This window comes from Panthera onca, chromosome C1, assembly GCF_046562875.1.
Source record: "Panthera onca isolate mPanOnc1 chromosome C1, mPanOnc1 haplotype 2, whole genome shotgun sequence".
NCBI lineage: Eukaryota > Metazoa > Chordata > Mammalia > Carnivora > Felidae > Panthera > Panthera onca.
Genome location: NC_138346.1, coordinates 184,325,525 through 184,344,663, shown reverse-complemented (window position 1 = coordinate 184,344,663; position 19,139 = coordinate 184,325,525).

Genomic DNA, 19,139 nt, shown 5'->3' with positions numbered 1-19,139 from the left:
CATGGTAGATACCCAAGACGTATTTGTTTAACGAATGAATGAATTCATGGACAGATGAATGAACAAATGAACTATGACCACAAGGTGATTTCTCTCCCCAGCCATCATACTGACTGGCTAGCCAACGAAAGTTATTTATGTTCTGGGAAAATAAATGTTGCAGCTCTGATTCAATTATGCCATCAGCCTCAGCCGCAGTTTGGAGAAATACTATGTGGCTTTGTGTGCTTCCTTCCCACTGCAGGGCACATGCTTCAGTCTGCCCTTACTCTTCGCTCATGAATACTTATTGAACACCTGTGTGCCAGGCGCTGTTCTAGCCACTAGAGACATTGTAATGAATAAACAGACAAAGACTGAACTCTTGACACTTATATTCTAGAGAGGGCACAGAGAATTAGAAAATAGATGAATAAATCAATACATTTGTTAGGTTTAGTCTAGTTTGTAAAAATCATCAAACCCCCAAATTGAAGTGGCTTACCACAACACAATAAAGGAAGTTTATTTTTCACTTACATAATGGATCAATATAGGTGTTCCTCATGGGCTGGCAGGCTTTCACACTGAGATTTGAGGGGCTGGTCTCTTTTCATCCATGGATCTGCTATCCCCTTGAGTTTTAGAGTTCTCTGTATCCATCCAGCAGACAGAGGAACAGAGTGTGGAGAAAGTACACCTGCTTCTTCCTTGCCTTGTCTCAGATGTGATACACATCACTTCTGAGTATGTTGTATTACTGAGGACACGTCACAAGGATGAGAGAATTGGAAATGTGGCCCCTGATTGGACAACTCTACATTACGGAAGAAGAAACAAAAACATTGCCCCTCTCTGTGCCAGTCTATCCCTTTGGCCACCAAATATCTGGTTTATTTTATTCTCAAATACCGAGTACATTTACTCCCTCTGTGAGGATGACACCAAAAGTCCTATCTTGCTGGATATTCAAAATCTCTGAGTGATGCTCATTTCTCTTCATTAGGCCTGGATGGGACTTGTTATGTTCCTGGGGTCTATGAACTAAAAGATAAGTTCTCTTTACTTAATGGTGGAGCAGAGATAGGAAAACGGTCAACTCTCAACCCTATCCCAATAAGACTATATTTCCTGGATGTTCTTGCTATTAGGTATGGTTGTGTGATTTACTTTAGGCCAGTGGGATATGAGCAAAATTGATGAGTGCAACTCTTACATCATGTCATATTATAAAACCAAGCTGCTTGCCCTAGATCTCTTCTCCCCTTCCAAGGGTTGGAAGGATTTGGGTTGATTTTGATAACTGACCGTTTGGGCCACTTGTTTTTTTCTGCTCCCATACTTTAAATTCTACCCTTTAAATTTGACTCCTATGTAAAGTGGAATTCACACAAAAAAGAGAGTGAGCCTGAGAAACCCTAGGCACATACCCTCAACCCCAATAAAAGCAGAATACTAGGCCCACTAGTGCTCTTTCTCTTTACCTGCAACCTTGCTATGTGGCCTGAGCTATGCTGTGTAATTTACAGGTCTTGTAAGTAATAAACCTTTATTTTTTTAAAGTCCCATGATAGTGGTTGCAGAAGAGTATTTTGCAATCATAAGAACCACAAGGGCTGGTCCAGCCACAACATCGGTTATTGATAGGCTGAGACCAGCACAAAACACTCCCATACTTCTGGGGCACCTGGCTGGCTCAATCAGTAGACTCTTGATCTCAGGATTGTGAATTCAAGTCCCATGTTGGTGTAAAGCTTACTTTAGAAAAGTTAACAAACTACTAAAACAATAAAACACTATGATACTTCTTTTTTTTTAATATAATTTATTGTCAAATTGGCTAACATTAAGTGTGTACAGTGTGCTCTTGGTTTGGGGGGTAGATTCCCGTGATTCATCACTTACATACAACACCCAGAGTTCATCCCAACAAGTGCCCTCCTCAATGCCAATCACCCATTTCCCCCTCTCCTCCACCCCCTCATCAACCCTCGGTTTGTTCTCTGTATTTAAGAGTCTCTTATGGTTTGCCTCCCTCACTCTCTGTTTGTAACTATTTTTTCCCCTTCCCTTCCCCCATGGTCTTCTGTTAAGTTTCTCAGGTTCCACATATGAGTGTAAATGTATGATATCTGTCTTTCTCTGACTGACTTATTTCACTCAGCATAATACCCTCCAGTTCCATCCATGTTGCTGCAAATGGCATGATTTCATTCTTTCTCATTGCCAAGTAGTATTCCATTATATACATAAACCACATCTTCTTTCTCCATTCATCAGTTGATGGACATTTAGGCTCTTTCCATAATTTGGCTATTGTTGAAAGCACTGCTATAAACAATGGGGTATATGTGCCCCTGTGCATCAGCACTCCTGTATCCTTTGGATAAATTCCTAGTAGTGCTATTGCTGGGTCATAGGGTAGTTCTATTTTTAATTTTTTGAGGAACCTCCACACTGTTTTCCAGAGTGGCTGCACCAGTTTGCATTCCCACCAACAGTGCAAGAGGGTTCCCATTACTCCACATCCTCGCCAGCATCTGTTGTTTCCTGAGTTGTTAATTTTAGCCACTCTGACTGCTGTGAGGTGGTATCTCAGTGTGGTTTCAATTTGTATTTCCATGATGATAAATGACGTTGAGCATCTTTTCATGTGTCTGTTGGCCATCTGGACGTCTTCTTTGGAAAAGTGTCTATTCATGTCTTCTGCCCATTTCTTCACTGGATTATTGTTTTTCAGGTGTTGAGTTTGGTAAGTTCTTTATAAATTTTGGATACTAACCCTTTATCCAATATGTCATTTGCAAATATCTTTTCCCATTCCATCTGTTGCCTTTTAGTTTTGTTGATTATTTCCTTTGCAGTGCAGAAGTTTTTTATCTTGATGAGGTCCCAATAGTTCATTTTTGCTTTTAATTCCCTTGCCTTTGGAGACGTGTCAAGCAAGAAATTGCTGTGGCTGAGGCCAAAACGGTTGTTGCCTGTTTTCTTCTCTAGGATTTTGGTGGTTTCCTGTCTCACATTTAGGTCTTTCATCCATTTTGAGTTTATTTTTAACACTACCATAATTCTATGTTCTTCTTTATCCTCCCCCAAAACAAAACAAACTTAACTGTATTAATGATTCTAACAACCACCCAATTACTAAAGCCAGAGAGCCATCTACTTTCCTCCTGTCCTCATTCATCACACTCAGTCACAAAGTCTACTTCCTAATTTTCTCTCAAATTCAACCACTTTTCTCCATTTTTATTATCAACACATTCATTCACTGATTCATTTGTTGACTCTACTGTGGGCTAGGAATCTAGAAAACTGAAGATATCAAAGATAATTAGGCATGGTTTTTGACAGAGAAGAGTTTTCAGTATAGTGAGGAAAAAGGTAAATAAAACAATGCTTATAATACACTGTGAAAATCCCTGTTCCTCAGATTTGCCCAGGGTGCAATGGAAGCATTGGGAAGTGGTTGCTAATCAGCCACGTGGTGATGGTGAGGGTAAGTCAAGTAGTACATGCTTCTCAAAGGATGTGATGCCTATTTTTGTAGACCCTTACTATCAGGCTGGGCTCTTTCATGAACATGTCAAGCAGCAATATTACTTAGAATTAAGGAAATAATTTTCTGTGAGACCTCATGTTGCTAAGTGATCATCTCAATTAATCCACCATTACTTTACCGAAAAAACTCGTACATAAAGGATGCAAGAGGGAGAATTGCCATTAAACACTGACTCCAAAATGGCCAGAGAACAATCCTCCATCAAATGCCCTTAAGGGACACTCTAAGTAGTTAAGTGCTAGTAACATTTCTAAAGGTAAGTTTTAGCATCACCAGGGAAATGACTCCCCTCAAATATACTAATGAGATGACAATGAAGACAGCTGTTGTATAATGAACACAATATGGACAGAAGCAAAATTACCAAAAGAATGATCTAAGAAGAGACCAAGAAAATTTTTCATCCATAGGCTTCTTGGGATAGAATGGAAAAGGACATATAAAATTCTAATATGGAGTTTGAGTACTGTCTGTAAAGTTCTTGTAGTATCCAGCCACCACTATGTACCATAAATTGGGTTCTGATTATGCCGTCTAGTTTCTCAGCTGACACTTCTAGTGCTTGTGCATACCTCAGGGAGCTCACAAACATCAACCAAAGATCATTAAAAATCTTTAGAATTGTTTTCCCTCCTAATATATTGGAGAGTGCAGAGGAACACTGTAAATGACTGGAAACTTTCCATGAGGGCAACAATTTTAGAAGTCCCAACATTTACAATTAATATTTTATTACTTGATCCCCCCAAAAGCTCATTAAATGAAACCTGTATCTTTTGGTCCGTTAGCCTTTCTCTCTATTGTTCTACAGCTTTTGCTTTCTTTTCTCTATTTCCTGCCATCTCCTTCCTTGCATCTGGCTTCCTTCTCCTTTCCTTCTTCCACCTGTGCCCTCTCTCTTCAATTGCTCTTTCCTTCAAGAGTTGGTTTTATCTGTTTGAAGACTGAATTAAGATTCTTTTCTACTAAATCACACTACCAGGAAGATAATTTCCTCCAACGGACGTTTGACTATAGTCACATATTCTTGGCACATTCTTTACCCAAGTTTATTGCATATTGGTTGCTGAATGTGATGGTTAATTTTATATGTCAACTTAACTAAGCCCCAGCGTCCCAGACATTTGCCCAGGCATTATTCGGAGTGTGTTTGTGACAATGCTTCTGAATGAGCTTAATGCCTGAATCAGTAGAATGATTAAAACAGATTGCCCTCCCCAATGTGGGTGGGCTTCATTCAATCAGCTGGAAACCTGAATAGAACAAAGAAGCTGAATGAGAGCAAGCACTTCCTGCCTGACTGCTGGCCTGGGAAATTAGTCATTTCCAGCCTTCACACTTGGACTGAAACATTGGTTCTTCTTGAGTCCTAAGCCTGCTGGCTTTTGGACCAGAAGTATACCATCAGCTCCTTTGTTCTCAGGCCTTCAGATTCAAGCTGGAACTACACCTTGCCTCTCCTGGGTCTCCAAGTTGCTGACAGCATATCTTAAGACTTTTCAGCCTTGGAGATCCTGGGAAGATGGCGGCATAGGAGGACGCAGGGCTCACTGTGCGTCCTGCTGCACTTAGATTCCACCCACACCTGCCTAAATAACCCAGAAAACCACCAGAAGACTAGCAGAATGGAGCCTCCAGAGCCAAACGCAGATGAGAGGCCCACGGAAGAGGGTAGGAAGGGCGGCGAGGCGGTGCGCGCTACACGGACTGGCGGGAGGGAGCCGGAGGGAGGGACGGCCTGCCAGCCAAGCAGAGCCCCCAAGTCTGGCTTGCAAAAGCGGAGGGGCTGGACAGAGTGTGTTCTGACAGCAAGTGGGACTTGACATCTGGAAGTTTATAAGCTAACAGCTCTGCTCGGAGAACGGGAGGACTGGAGGACAACTGGAGGGAGAGTTGTTGAACCCTGGACGATAGAGCTCAGCTTGGTGGGGAACAAAGGCGCTCACCAGCGCCATCTCCCTCGCCCATCCCCCAGCCAAAATCCCAAAAGGAACCAGTTCCTGCCAGGGAACTTGCTTGCACCGCTCAAACACCCAATGCTGTGCTTCTGTGGATCCATCCCTCCGGCGGGTCTGACTCCCTCCTGGTGCCGCAGGGCCCCTCCTGAAGCGGATCTCTGAAGGAAAAGGAGCTGAGCCTGCCCCTCCCGCCCCTGTGCACCTTGCTGATCCACCCCAGCTAAAACGCCAGATCCCCAGCACCACAAGCCTGGCAGTGTGCAAGTAGCCCAGACAGGGCCACACCACCCCACAGTGAATCCCGCCCCTAGGAGAGGGGAAGAGAAGGCACACACCAGTCTGACTGGCCCCAGTGGTGCGCTGGGGGCAGACATCAGGTCTGACTGTGGCCCCGCCCACCAACACAAGTTATTCAAGACAGCACAGGGGAAGTGCCCTGCAGGTCCTCACCACTCCAGGGACTATCCAAAATGACGAAACGGAAGAATTCCCCTCAAAAAAAGTCCAGGAAATAACAACAGCTAACGAACTGATCAAAAACAATTTAAACAATATAACAGAAAGTGAATTTAGAATAATAGTCATAAAATTAATCACTGGGCTTGAAAACAGTATAAAGGACAGCAGAGAATCTATTGCCACAGAGATCAAGGGACTAAGGAACAGTCAGGAGGAGCTAAAAATGCCATCAATGAGCTTCAAAATAAAATGGAGACAACCACGGCTCAGATTGAAGAGGCAGAGGAGAGAATATATGAACTAGAAGATAAAATTATGGAAAAAGAGGAAGCTGAGAAAAAGAGAGATAAAAAAATCCAGGAGTATGAGGGGAAAATTAGAGAACTAAGTGATGCACTAAAGAGAAATAATCTACGCATAATTCGTATTCCAGAGGAGGAAGAGAGAGGGAAAGGTGCTGAAGGTGTACTTGAAGAAATCATAGCTGAGAACTTCCCTGATCTGGGGAAGGAAAAAGGCATTGAAATCCAAGAGGCACAGATAACTCCCTTCAGATGTAACTTGAATCGATCTTCTGCACAACACATCATAGTGAAACTGGCAAAATACAAGGATAAAGAGAAAATTCTGAAAGCAGCTAGATATAAACGTGCTCTAACATATAAAGGGAGACCTATAAGACTCATGACCGATCTCTCTACTGAAACTTGGCAGGCCAGAAAGGAATGGCAGGAGATCTTCAATGTGATGAACAGAAAAAATATGCAGCTGAGAATCCTTTATCCAGCAAGCCTGTCATTTAGAATAGAAGGAGAGATAAAGGTCTTCCCAAACAGACAAAAACTGAAGGAATTCATCACCACTAAACCAGTCCTACAAGAGATCCTAAGGGGGATCCTGTGAGACAAAGTACCAGAGACATTGCTACAAGCATGAAACCTACGGACATCACAATGACTCTAAACCCATAACTTTCTATAATAACACTGAATGTAAATGGACTAAATGTGCCAACCAAAAGACATAGGGTATCAGAATGGATAAAAAAACAAGACCCATCTATTTGCTGTCTACAAGAGACTCATTTTAGACCTGAGGACACCTTCAGATTGAGAGCGTGGGGATGGAGAAGTATTTATCATGCCACTGGAAGTCAAAAGAAAGCTGGAGTAGCCATACTTATATCAGACAAACTAGACTTTAAATTAAAGGCTGTAACAAGAGATGAAGAAGGGCATTATATAATAATCACAGGGTCTATCCATCAGGAAGAGCTAACAATTATAAATGTCTATGCGCCGAATACGGGAGGCCCCAAATATATAAAACAATTACTCACAAACATAAGCAACCTTATTGATAAGAATGTGGTAATTGCAGGGGACTTTAACACTCCACTTACAGAAATGGAGAGATCATCTAGACACACGGTCAATAAAGAAACAAGGGTCCTGAATGATACATTGGATCAGATGGACTTGACAGATATATTTAGAACTCTGCATCCCAAAGCAACAGAATATACTTTGTTCTCGAGTGCACATGGAACATTCTCCAAGATAGATCACATACTGGGTCACAAAACAGCCCTTCATAAGTGTACAAGAATTGAAAACATACCATGCATACTTTCAGACCACAATGCTATGAAGCTTGAAATCAACCACAGGAAAAAGTCTGGAAAACCTCCAAAAGCATGGAGGTTAAAGAACACCCTACTAAAGGATGAATGGGCCAGGGTGCCTGGGTGGCTCAGTCGGTTAAGTGGCCGACTTCGGTCGAGATCAGGTCATGATCTCATGGTCCGTGAGTTCGAGCCCCGCGTCGGGCTCTGTGCAGACAGCTCAGAGCCTGGATCCTGTTTCAGATTCTGTGTCTCCCTCTCTCTGACCCTCCCCCATTCATGCTTTGTCTCTCTCTGTCTCAAAAATAAATGTTAAAAAATTAAAAAAAAAAGAATGAATGGGTCAACCAGGCAATTAGAGAAGAAATTTAAAAATATATGGAAACAAATGAAAATGAAAATACAACAATCCAAATGCTTTGGGATGCAGCAAAGGCAGTCCTGAGAGGAAAATACATTGCAATCCAGGTCTATCTCAAGAAACAAGAAAAATCCCAAATAAAAAATCTAACAGCACACCTAAAGGAAATAGAAGCAGAACAGCAAAGACACCCCAAACCCAGCAGAAGAAAAGAAATAATAAAGATCAGAGCAGAAATAAACAATATAGAATCTAAAAAACCTGTAGAGCAGATCAAGGAAATCAAGAGGTGGTTTTTTGAAAAAATAAACAAAATTGATAAACCTCTAGCCAGGCTTCTCAAAAAGAAAAGGGAGATGACCCAAACAGATAAAATCATGAATGAAAATGGAATTATTACAACCAATCCCTCAGAGATACAAGCAATTATCAGGGAATACTATGAAAAATTATATGCCAACAAACTGGACAACCTGGAAGAAATGGACAAATTCCTAAACACCCACACGCTTCCAAAACTCAATCAGGAGGAAATAGAAAGCTTGAACAGACCCATAACCAGTGAAGAAATTGAATCAGTCATCAAAAATCTCCCAACAAATAAGAGTCCAGGACCAGATGGCTTCCCAGGGGAGTTCTACCAGACGTTTAAGGCAGAGATAATACCTATCCTTCTCAAGCTATTCCAAAAAATAAAAAGGGAAGGAAAACTTCCAGACTCATTCTATGAAGCCAGCATTACTTTGATTCCTAAACCAGACAGAGACCCAGTAAAAAAAGAGAACTACGGGCCAATATGCCTGATGAATATGGATGCAAAAATTCTCAATAAGATACTAGCAAATCGAATTCAACGGCATATAAAAAGAATTATTCACCATGATCAAGTGGGATTCACTCCTGGGGTGCAGGGCTGGTTCAACATTTGCAAATCAATCAACATGATACATCACATTAATAGAAGAAAAGAACCATATGATCCTGTCAATCGATGCAGAAAAGGCATTTGACAAAATTCAGCATCCTTCCTTAACAAAAACCCTCGAGAAAGTCGGGATAGAAGGAACATACTTAAAGATCATAAAAGCCATTTATGAAAAGCCCACAGCTAACATCATCCTCAACGGGGAAAAACTGAGAGCTTTTCCCCTGAGATCAGGAACACGACAAGGATGCCCACTCTCAACGCTGTTGTTTCACATAGTGTTGGAAGTGCTAGCATCAGCAATCAGACAACAAAAGGAAATCAAAGGCATCAAAATTGGCAAAGATGAAGTTAAGCTTTCATTTTTTGCAGATGACATGATATTATACATGGAAAATCCAATAGACTCCACCAAAAGTCTGCTAGAACTGATACATGAATTTAGCAAAGTTGCAGGATACAAAATCAATGTACAGAAATCAGTTGCATTCTTATACACTAATAATGAAGCAACAGAAAGACAAATAAAGAAACGGATCCCATTCACAATTGCACCAAGAAGCATAAAATACCTAGGAATAAATCTAACCAAAGATGTACAAGATCTGTATGCTGAAAACGATAGAAAGCTTATGAAGGAAATTGAAGAAGATATAAAGAAATGGAAAAACATTCCGTGCTCATGGGTTGGAAGAATAAATATTGTCAAAATGTCAATACTATCCAAAGCTATCTACACATTCAATGTAATCCCAATCAAAATTGCACCAGCATTTTTCTCGAAACTAGAACAAGCAATCCTAAAATTCATATGGAACCACAAAAGGCCCCGAATAGCCAAAGTAATTTTGAAGAAGAAGAAGACCAAAGCAGGAGGCATCACAATCCCAGACTTTAGCCTCTACTACAAAGCTGTAATCATCAAGATAGCATGGTACTGGCACAAAAACAGACACATAGACGAATGGAATAGAATAGAAACCCCAGAACTAGACCCACAAACTTATGGCCAACTAATCTTTGACAAAGCAGGAAAGAACATCCAATGGAAAAAAAGGCAGTCTCTTTAACAAATGGTGCTGGGAGAACTGGGCAGCAACATGCAGAAGATTGAAATTATACCACTTTCTCATGCCATTCACAAAAACAAACTCAAAATGGATAAAGGACCTGAATGTGAGACAGGAAACCATCAAAACCCTAGAGGAGAAAGCAGGAAAAGACCTCTCTGACCTCAGCCGTAGCAATTTCTTACTTGACACATCCCCAAAGCAAGGGAATTAAAAGCAAAAATGAACTACTGGGACCTTATGAAGATAAAAAGCTTCTGCACAGCAAAGGAAACAACCAACAAAACTAAAAGGCAACCAACAGAATGGGAAAAGATATTTGCAAATGACATATCGGACAAAGGGCTAGTATCCAAAATCTATAAAGAGCTCACCAAATTCCACACCCGAAAAACAAATAACCCAGTGAAGAAATTGGCAGAAAACATGAATAGACACTTCTCTAAAGAAGATATCCAGATGGCCAACAGGCACATGAACAGATGCTCAACGTCGCTCCTCATCAGGGAAATACAAATCAAAACCACACTCAGATATCACCTCATGCCAGAGTGGCCAAAATGAACAAATCAGGAGACTATAGATGTTGGAGAGGATGTGGAGAAATGGGAACCCTCTTGCACTGTTGGTGGGAATGCAAACTGGTGCAGACACTCTGGAAAACAGTGAGGAGGTTCCTCAGAAAATTAAAAATAGACCTACCCTATGACCCAGCAATAGCACTGCTAGGAATTTATCCAAGGGATACAGGAGTACTGATGCATAGGGGCACTTGTACCCCAATGTTTATAGCAGCACTCTCAACAATAGCCAAATTATGGAAAGAGCCTAAATGTCCATCAACTGACGAATGGATAAAGAAATTGTGGTTTATATACACAATGGAGTACTACGTGGCAATGAGAAAGAATGAAATATGGCCCTTTGTAGCAACATGGATGGAACTGGAGAGTGTTATGCTAAGTGAAATAAGGCATCCAGAGAAAGACAGATACCATATGTTTTCACTCTTACGTGGATCCTGAGAAACTTAAAGAAACCCATGGGGGAGGGGAAGGAAAAAAAAAAGGAGGTTAGAGTGGGAGAGAGCCAAAGCATAAGAGACTCTTAAAAACTGAGGGTTGATGGGAGGTGGGAGGGAGGGGAGGGTGGGTGATGGGTATTGAGGAGGGCACCTTTTGGGATGAGCACTGAGTGTTGTATGGAAACCAATTTGACAATAAACTTCATATATTGAAAAAAAAAAAAAGACTTCTCAGCCTCCATAATCGCAAGAACTAATTCCTTATTTTTTATGTATAGACATAGATATGGATATATAAGCACACAAAAAATGTTATAGAATATTATATATATAGTGAGATATCTATATCCATATCTATATCTATATCTATATCTATATCATCTATATCGTGTTGGTTCCGTTTCTCTGGAGAACCCTGAAAAATACACTGGATTAGAACTTCAAATCTGAGTTTTCATTTGTCTAATTGTTCAGTTTAACCAAAGACTAACCAAATTGTCTGTCTACCATTTTCTCTCAGCTTTAACAGCCAAGGTAACCAAGACCCTACAGAGTCAGACTAAAGTTGTAGTCAGGGTCAGGAGTTCCTGAAAAGACAAAGCTGAGGCTTTTCAGGCATCTGTCTTTCAACAGGAAGTAAGTCCTTCTGCTATGACTCCTCCTTCACTTATGTGATCATAATCAGGAAATTCTGAGCATACTTACATAACCTGTTTAATGCTTTCTACCCTTCAATACAAGTCTCAAGAAATGGTCAAACAAAAGATTCTGGATCAAGGAGATGCTGGCCAATGTCTCCCTTGCCTGCTCTAGCATCTTCCTCTGGGAATCTCTCTGAAGCTGGCAACCTTTCAGATCTCCCCATCCCAGGGTCATTCTCTCATCTGCTAGTGTTGGCCTTTTCTGTTCCTACACACATCTCTCCTATTGCTCACTCTTGTGTGAATGCTGATATATGAAGAATGACTTCTTAACATGAGGAAGACGGTTTCTTCTTCATGATCATCAAGTACTAACACAAGCACTGATAAAGATTCTCCATTGATCTGATTGGTTTTGACCAGGTGCCTTTGGGAATATATAGCATAACTCTGCCTACATCCTCTGTTAATGTTGGTTATGCCTAATTTGATCTACTTCCAAATCTATAATCTGATTCCACTGTTGGCCACTAAGGCTTTAGTCTAAAGTGCAGTTAAATTACTCAGAGACAGTTTGATACTTTAAAGTCTTGCTTTCATGCTCTGTCATTCCAAAGCAGCATTAAGTCTAGGTCTCATTTTGCCCTACTACTGTGACAAAAATCCCTTCATTACTTGATGGCTTATGAATTCTGAGGTTTTTCACTCTTGCTGATGGAAACACAAAATATACCCAGATTATGAGCCTTCAGCTTTGTTCCTTCTAAGATTTTCCGGTGTGCTTTACAAGCCTTGGGTAATTTCCTATGTGCTGAGTAAGCTTCTTTTAAAGGAATGAAATCCCTTCCTCCCTAAAGGACCTGAATGTGAGACAGGAAACCATCAAAACCTTAGAGGAGAAAGCAGGAAAAGACCTCTCTGACCTCAGCCGTAGCAATCTCTTACTCAACACATCCCCAAAGGCAAGGGAATTAAAAGCAAAAGTGAATTACTGGGACCTTATGAAGATAAAAAGCTTCTGCACAGCAAAGGAAACAACCAACAAAACTAAAAGGCAACCAATGGAATGGGAAAAGATATTTGCAAATGACACATCGGACAAAGGGCTAGTATCCAAAATCTATAAAGAGCTCATCAAACTCCACACCAGAAAAACAAATAACCCAGTGAAGAAATGGGCAGAAAACATGAATAGACACTTCTCTAAAGAAGACATCCGGATGGCCAACAGGCACATGAAAAGATGTTCAACGTCGCTCCTTATCAGGGAAATACAAATCAAAACCACACTCAGGTATCACCTCACGCCAGTCAGAGTGGCCAAAATGAAGAAATCAGGAGACTATAGATGCTGGAGAGGATGTGGAGAAACAGGAACCCTCTTGCACTGTTGGTGGGAATGCAAATTGGTGCAGCCGTTCTGGAAAGCAGTGTGGAGGTTCCTCAGAAAATTAAAAATAGACCTACCCTATGACCCAGCAATAGCACTGCTAGGAATTTATCCAAGGGATACAGGAGTACTGATGCATAGGGGCACCTGTACCCCAATGTTTATAGCGGCACTCTCAACAATAGCCAAATTATGGAAAGAGCCTAAATGTCCATCAACTGATGAATGGATAAAGAAATTGTGGTTTATATACACAATGGAATACTACGTGGCAATGAGAAAAAATGAAATATGGCCTTTTGTAGCAACATGGATGGAACGGAGAGTGTGATGCTAAGTGAAATAAGGCATCCAGAGAAAGACAGATACCATATGGTTTCACTCTTATGTGGATCCTGAGAAACATAACAGAAACCCATGGGGGAGGGGAAGGAAAAAAAAAAAAAAAAAGAGGTTAGAGTGGGAGAGAGCCAAAGCATTAGAGACTGTTAAAAACTGAGAACAAACTGAGGGTTGATGGGGGGTGGGAGGGAGGGCAGGGTGGGAGGGAGGGCAGGGTGAGGGATGGGTATTGAGGAGGGCACCTTTTGGGATGAGCACTGGGTGTTGTATGGAAACCAATTTGACAGTAAATTTCATATATTAAAAAAGAAAAAAAAAAAAAAAAGAAATCCCTTCCTCCCACTAAAAACATCTTGTCTCATCTTGCCTGTTCTTAATTATTTCACCAAAAGATAATGACAAAGCCAAAACCTTACTTGGTTCTGAAGCAAATGAACTTACTGGGTGAGACCCACCAGAAGCCTTCCATCTCCTGAATCAGGGTATCACAATTTTTCTCTATGAAATAAATTGGCTCAAAGCACTTCATTTTCTTTAAATATTTGACTTGTGCTTCAAAGTTGTGTTCACAGTTGAATAACATTATTTTAATTCATAGGGAATTATTTTTATTTTTTAGTTTGTTGGCTCAAAGTATCATGTTTCACTTTTAAAATGGTGTTATTGTATGGGCGCCTGGGTGGCTCAGTTGGTTAAGCATCTGACTTCAGCTCAGGTCATGATCTCATGGTTTGTGAGTTTAGCCCTGTCCCAGAACCTGGAGCCTGGAGCCCACTTTGGATTCTGTGTCTCCCTTTTCCTCTGCTCCTCCCTTTCTTGTGCTCTGTCTCTCTCTCTCCTTCAAAAATAAACATTCAAAAGAAAAAATTCTTTTTAATGGTGTTATTGTAGAGGCCGCTGGGTGGCTCAGTTGGTTAAGCATCCGACTCTTGATTTCAGCTCAGGTCATGATCTCACAGTTCGAGCCCTGTATCGGGTTCTGCACTGACATCACGGAGACTGCTTGGGATTCTGTCTCCTTCTCTCTGCCCCCCACCACTCACTTTCTATTTCTCTCTCTCAAAATAAATAAAAATTTTATAAGTAAATTAATTAATCAATAATAAAATAAAATAAAATAAAATAAAATAAAATAAAATAGTGTTATTGTTCCAATCTACAAAGGAAAAACTTGTCCAGTGGGGACTTGGGTTCGGTGGTTTGCTAGGCATGACTCCATGACCAGAATTTCCTGGATCCCCTATGTTCTGGTTAAGCTAAGAAGTGCTCTTAAGTCATCCTTGATCACCATATTAGCTTGTGAGTATTTTTTTAAGTTTATTCATTTATTCTGAGAGAGAGAGAAAGCACATGCACATGTGACTGGGGGAAAAGCAGAGACAGAGAGAATCCCAAGCAGACTCCATGCTGTCAGCATGGAGCCCGATGTGGGGCTTGAACCCATGAACTGTGAGATCATAACCCAGACAAAATCAAGAGTCAGATGCCCAACTGACTGAGCCACCCAGTCACCCTGTCTTGTGAGTATTTTAAAATTCACTCTAGAATAGTACTTTATAAGTTGGAGTGGCTTAATAGTACCTCTGATGTGGTGAAAATGTCTTTAGTCTTTTTCTCAATAACCTGTGATCTAGTCTTATCACAAGAGAAATATCAAATTCCAATAACGAGGCATCTTAAAAAATACCTGACCCATACTCACCCAAACTATCAAATGCATCAGAAATAAGGAAAGTCCATGAAACTCCCACAGCCAAGAGAAGCCAAAGGAGATGTGACAACTAAATTCAACACGGTATCCTGAATAGGATCTTGGAACAGAAAAAGGACATTAGACAAAAACCAAGAAAATATGAATATAAACTATTGACAATAGTTAATAATAATCTATCAATATTGGTTCATTAATTGTAACAAATGTATCACATTTATGTAACATGTCAATAATAGGAGAAACTGGGTGTGGGGTAGTATATGGGAATTCTGTATTATCTTGTCAATTTCTCTATAATTATAAAACTGTTCTAAAAATAAAGTCAATTAAAAAATCCTAGGGTAACTATAAAAAAAAAAAAACTACTAAACTAGTAACTAAGTTGGGAAGTTTGCAAAATAGAAGGTTGCACGCTAAAGAATTAACTCATCAGGCTTGAGATGTTCAAACCCTACACATGCCAGAAAACAGACTGGCTTTTGACAGACTCTGGGGAAATAAGCTCTAAGTTCTTAGAATCTCTTGCCTGATGAGTGTCTTTGTTGAAGACTATCAGTCTGGAGTACTCTCTTGTCCAGAAAGAGAGCAGTACAGAATTGAATACAAGAGAGGCTAATGTCCAGGAGGGGACAAGAGCCCCAAACGGGGGTTTTGTCTCTGCATTTATTGAGCTCACAAAATATTACCCACGTGGTGAACATGAAGAAAACAAGATCTTGGGGCGCCTGGGTGGCTCCGTCGGTTGGGCGTCCAACTTCGGCTCAGGTCATGATCTCACAGTCTGTGAGTTCGAGCCCCGCATCGGGCTCTGTGCTGAGGGCTCAGAGCTTGGAGCCGGCTTCAGATTCTGTATCTCCCTCTCTCTCTGCCCCTCCCCCGTTCATGCTCTGTCTCGCTCTGTCTCAAAAATAAATAAACATTTAAAAAAAAAAAAAAACAAGATCTTACACACGTGATCCTGGAGGAAATAATCAAACAGTAATCATTAACTTGTGTGTGTCAGAAGCAAAAGATCTGGGGGGCAAGTGGAGTTTGTGATCGAAGTACAAGAGTATATTGGTGTCAGATGGAAAGTAATTTCTTGCAGGTGATAAAACAAGTTTCTCATGATCCCATTACAATATCTCACCAACTAACCTCAGGTGCTTTTGCCCCATGGTGGCAGCTTTCCACCCTAAACTTTTTTCTAACCCATTTATGTAAGTAGAACCTACATCACCACATGTCCTTGTACACCTGGTGCCTTGGGCCACACAAGAGAGTTTCTGCTAATAAAGTAATTTATGGTAGATGGGGCACCTGGGTGGCTCAGTTGGTTAAGCATCCAACTTCCGCTCAGGTCATGATCTCACAGGTTGTGAGTTTGTGCCCCACATTGGGCTCTGTGCTGACAGCCCAGAGCCTGGAGCCTGCTTTGGATTCTGTGTCTCCCTCTATCTCTGCCCCTTCCCCATCACATTCTCTCTCTCTCTCTCTCTCTCAAAAATAAATAAACATTTAAAAGAAAGATTTATGGTAGAGACCTTAGGCCACGCTGTATCATTTCCACCTCTGGAGAGACTGGAAAGATTAACTATGGTCATTCACATTCTCCATTCTTACATTACTGACTCCCAAGAAATAAATCCTGGACACCAAGGCTTAGGTGAGCTCCTTTGGTGGGCCATTCTTTGTACGTGTTGTCACATGTCATTGCTGGGAGAATCAAGTTCTGTTCATTGATTCCACTGGAAGAAGAGAGCATGAATCTCACTTCTAGTCTCTACCTGCCTTTTCCTTTGCTGATTTTAATGTATGTCCTTTCACCGCAATAAACTGTAATGCTGAGTAGAATTGCTTTTCTAACATAGACCCAAACTACAAAAGTGCGCTAAATAATTCTAGAATTTCCATTTCACTCTCTTTTTTTCATTTCACTCTTTTTTATAGATTAAATGATTTGATTCCATTTTTTCTTCTATATTCTAAAACTCATTAGTCATAGTTATTTCAATATCTCTCTCTGGCCACTCAATATCTGGATCATTCATGGGACTATTTCTGTTGTCTGAGGTTATTCTCCTTTGCTTTTTGATCAATTAGACTGTTTCTTGGCATTTCTACTGAGTGTTTATTAAATGAACATTGTGTGCAATGAATTGTAGAGGCTCTGGTTAGTTCGCTAAAGAGTTAATTGTCTTTTGGAAGTCAAATAGTATATTGGCAACCTCATGATGCAGTTAGTGGGAAGTAGACAATTTGGACACAACATTTCCTTTCAGTGTTTGTGGGTTGCTTTGCTTTATAATACTTGTAATTATACTGTACTTTTATTTTCTCTCTCTTCATTTCTCTCTACTTTAGAGTCTAAAGAAGCTGTAAAGTCACCATAAAATTTGAGAATTAGGGACATGTAGAAAAAGGGACCAATAGACACCGATAGGCATTTTGTATGATGTGATCATCTCTCTTTCCAGGACATATGTGAGAGGCTCATTACCCAGGACCCATATCTAAACTTCTTTGAACACATTTCCTAATGACCCTGGACACCATTATGAAGCGTGCCTTCAGTCACCAGGGTGGTGCCTAGGTGAACAGGCCAGTGACTAAAAGGGGCTAAACTCATTCGCCATCACCTATTTCATCCATTAGCATGCTGCCCCATCTTTTCTCTTCTAATATCTCCAAATTCTGCCTGGAAGCAGTGTTTAACAAAAGCAAAATCATCCCCCTTGGAAAGCACACTTTCCTGCATCACCATGCCTGGTTTATAAATTCAGCCATCAAAACCTCCATTTTAGGGATGCCTGGATAGTTCGGTCAGTTAAGCATGTGACTCTGATTTGGGCTTAGGTCATGATCTCATGGTTCCTGAGATCAAGTTCCAAAGGGAGTTCTGTACTGACAGCGTGGAGCCTGCTTGGACTCTTCTCTCTCTCTCTCTCTCTCTCTCTCTCTGCCCTGCTTGCTCGTTCTCTATAAAAATAAATAAACATTTTTTAAAAACCTCCATTTTAATAAATATTCTCTAGTGGCCAATGAGCACACAGGTTTGTCTTGGGCTTTGCATTGCCTGAAACTTGCATAAGACAACCAGTTGCCATAATGATGATACATAAATGCCAATGATGGATGCTTCTTCAGTGATGGTTGGACAAAAAGTAGCAGACAGGTGGTTCTCAAGAAATAAATGGTATCTGGGGCACCTGGGTGGCTCAGTTGGTTAAGCATCTGACTTCAGCTGAGGTCATGATCTCACCATTCATGAGTCCAAGCCCCACATCAGGCTTGGGCAGAGCTGGCTTCCTATCTTCTGTCTCCCTCTCTCTCTACCCCTTCCCCTCACACACTCTCTTTTCCCAAAATAAAATAAAACATTAGAGTTAAAAAAAAAAAAAAGAAGTTCATCTGGGTGGCTCAGCCAGTTAAGCATCTGACTTCCACTAAGGTAATGATCTTATGGCTCATGGGTTAGAGCCCTGAGTGGGGCTCTGTGCTGACAGCTCAGAGCCTGGAACCTACTTCGGATTCTGTTTCCCCCCTCTTTTTGTGCCTCCCCTGCTCACATTCTGTCTCTGTCTCTCTCAAAAATAAATAAACACTTAAAAAAATTAAAGAAATGGTAGCTAAACTTGAGGCAGAGTAGGACCAGTTGTAGAATCCCAAACTCCTGAACTCCAGCCAGGTTTCTATCCATTAGGGCCACCCCCATGTCTCCTCAGGAATCCCCTGGAATCCATCAATGGTCACTCCACTCAGACCCCCAGGCTGAGCAGACTCCTCTTTCTCAGGAAAAGGAGAGTTGCTGGTCCAGCACCCATCTTCCCAGGGACTGTGTAAGCTTTGCCATCTGGTGGCAATTCAAGATATTACAAGCAATAGGGAGCCGATAACAGGAACAGACATTTGCAAAAAGAAAGCACTGTATTTTGTGAATGAACTTCTGGAAAATGGGCTCAAAGCAAACTGGAATCTTCTCTATCCTCTTATGGTTTACACTGTGGTAGAACTGAGAAATGTAAATGGATTCAACCCTTAGGGAAACTAATAGAAAACATGTGCCTTTCAAGAGCCTTAGAAATGTTCATGTTCTTTGATGGAGTCATTC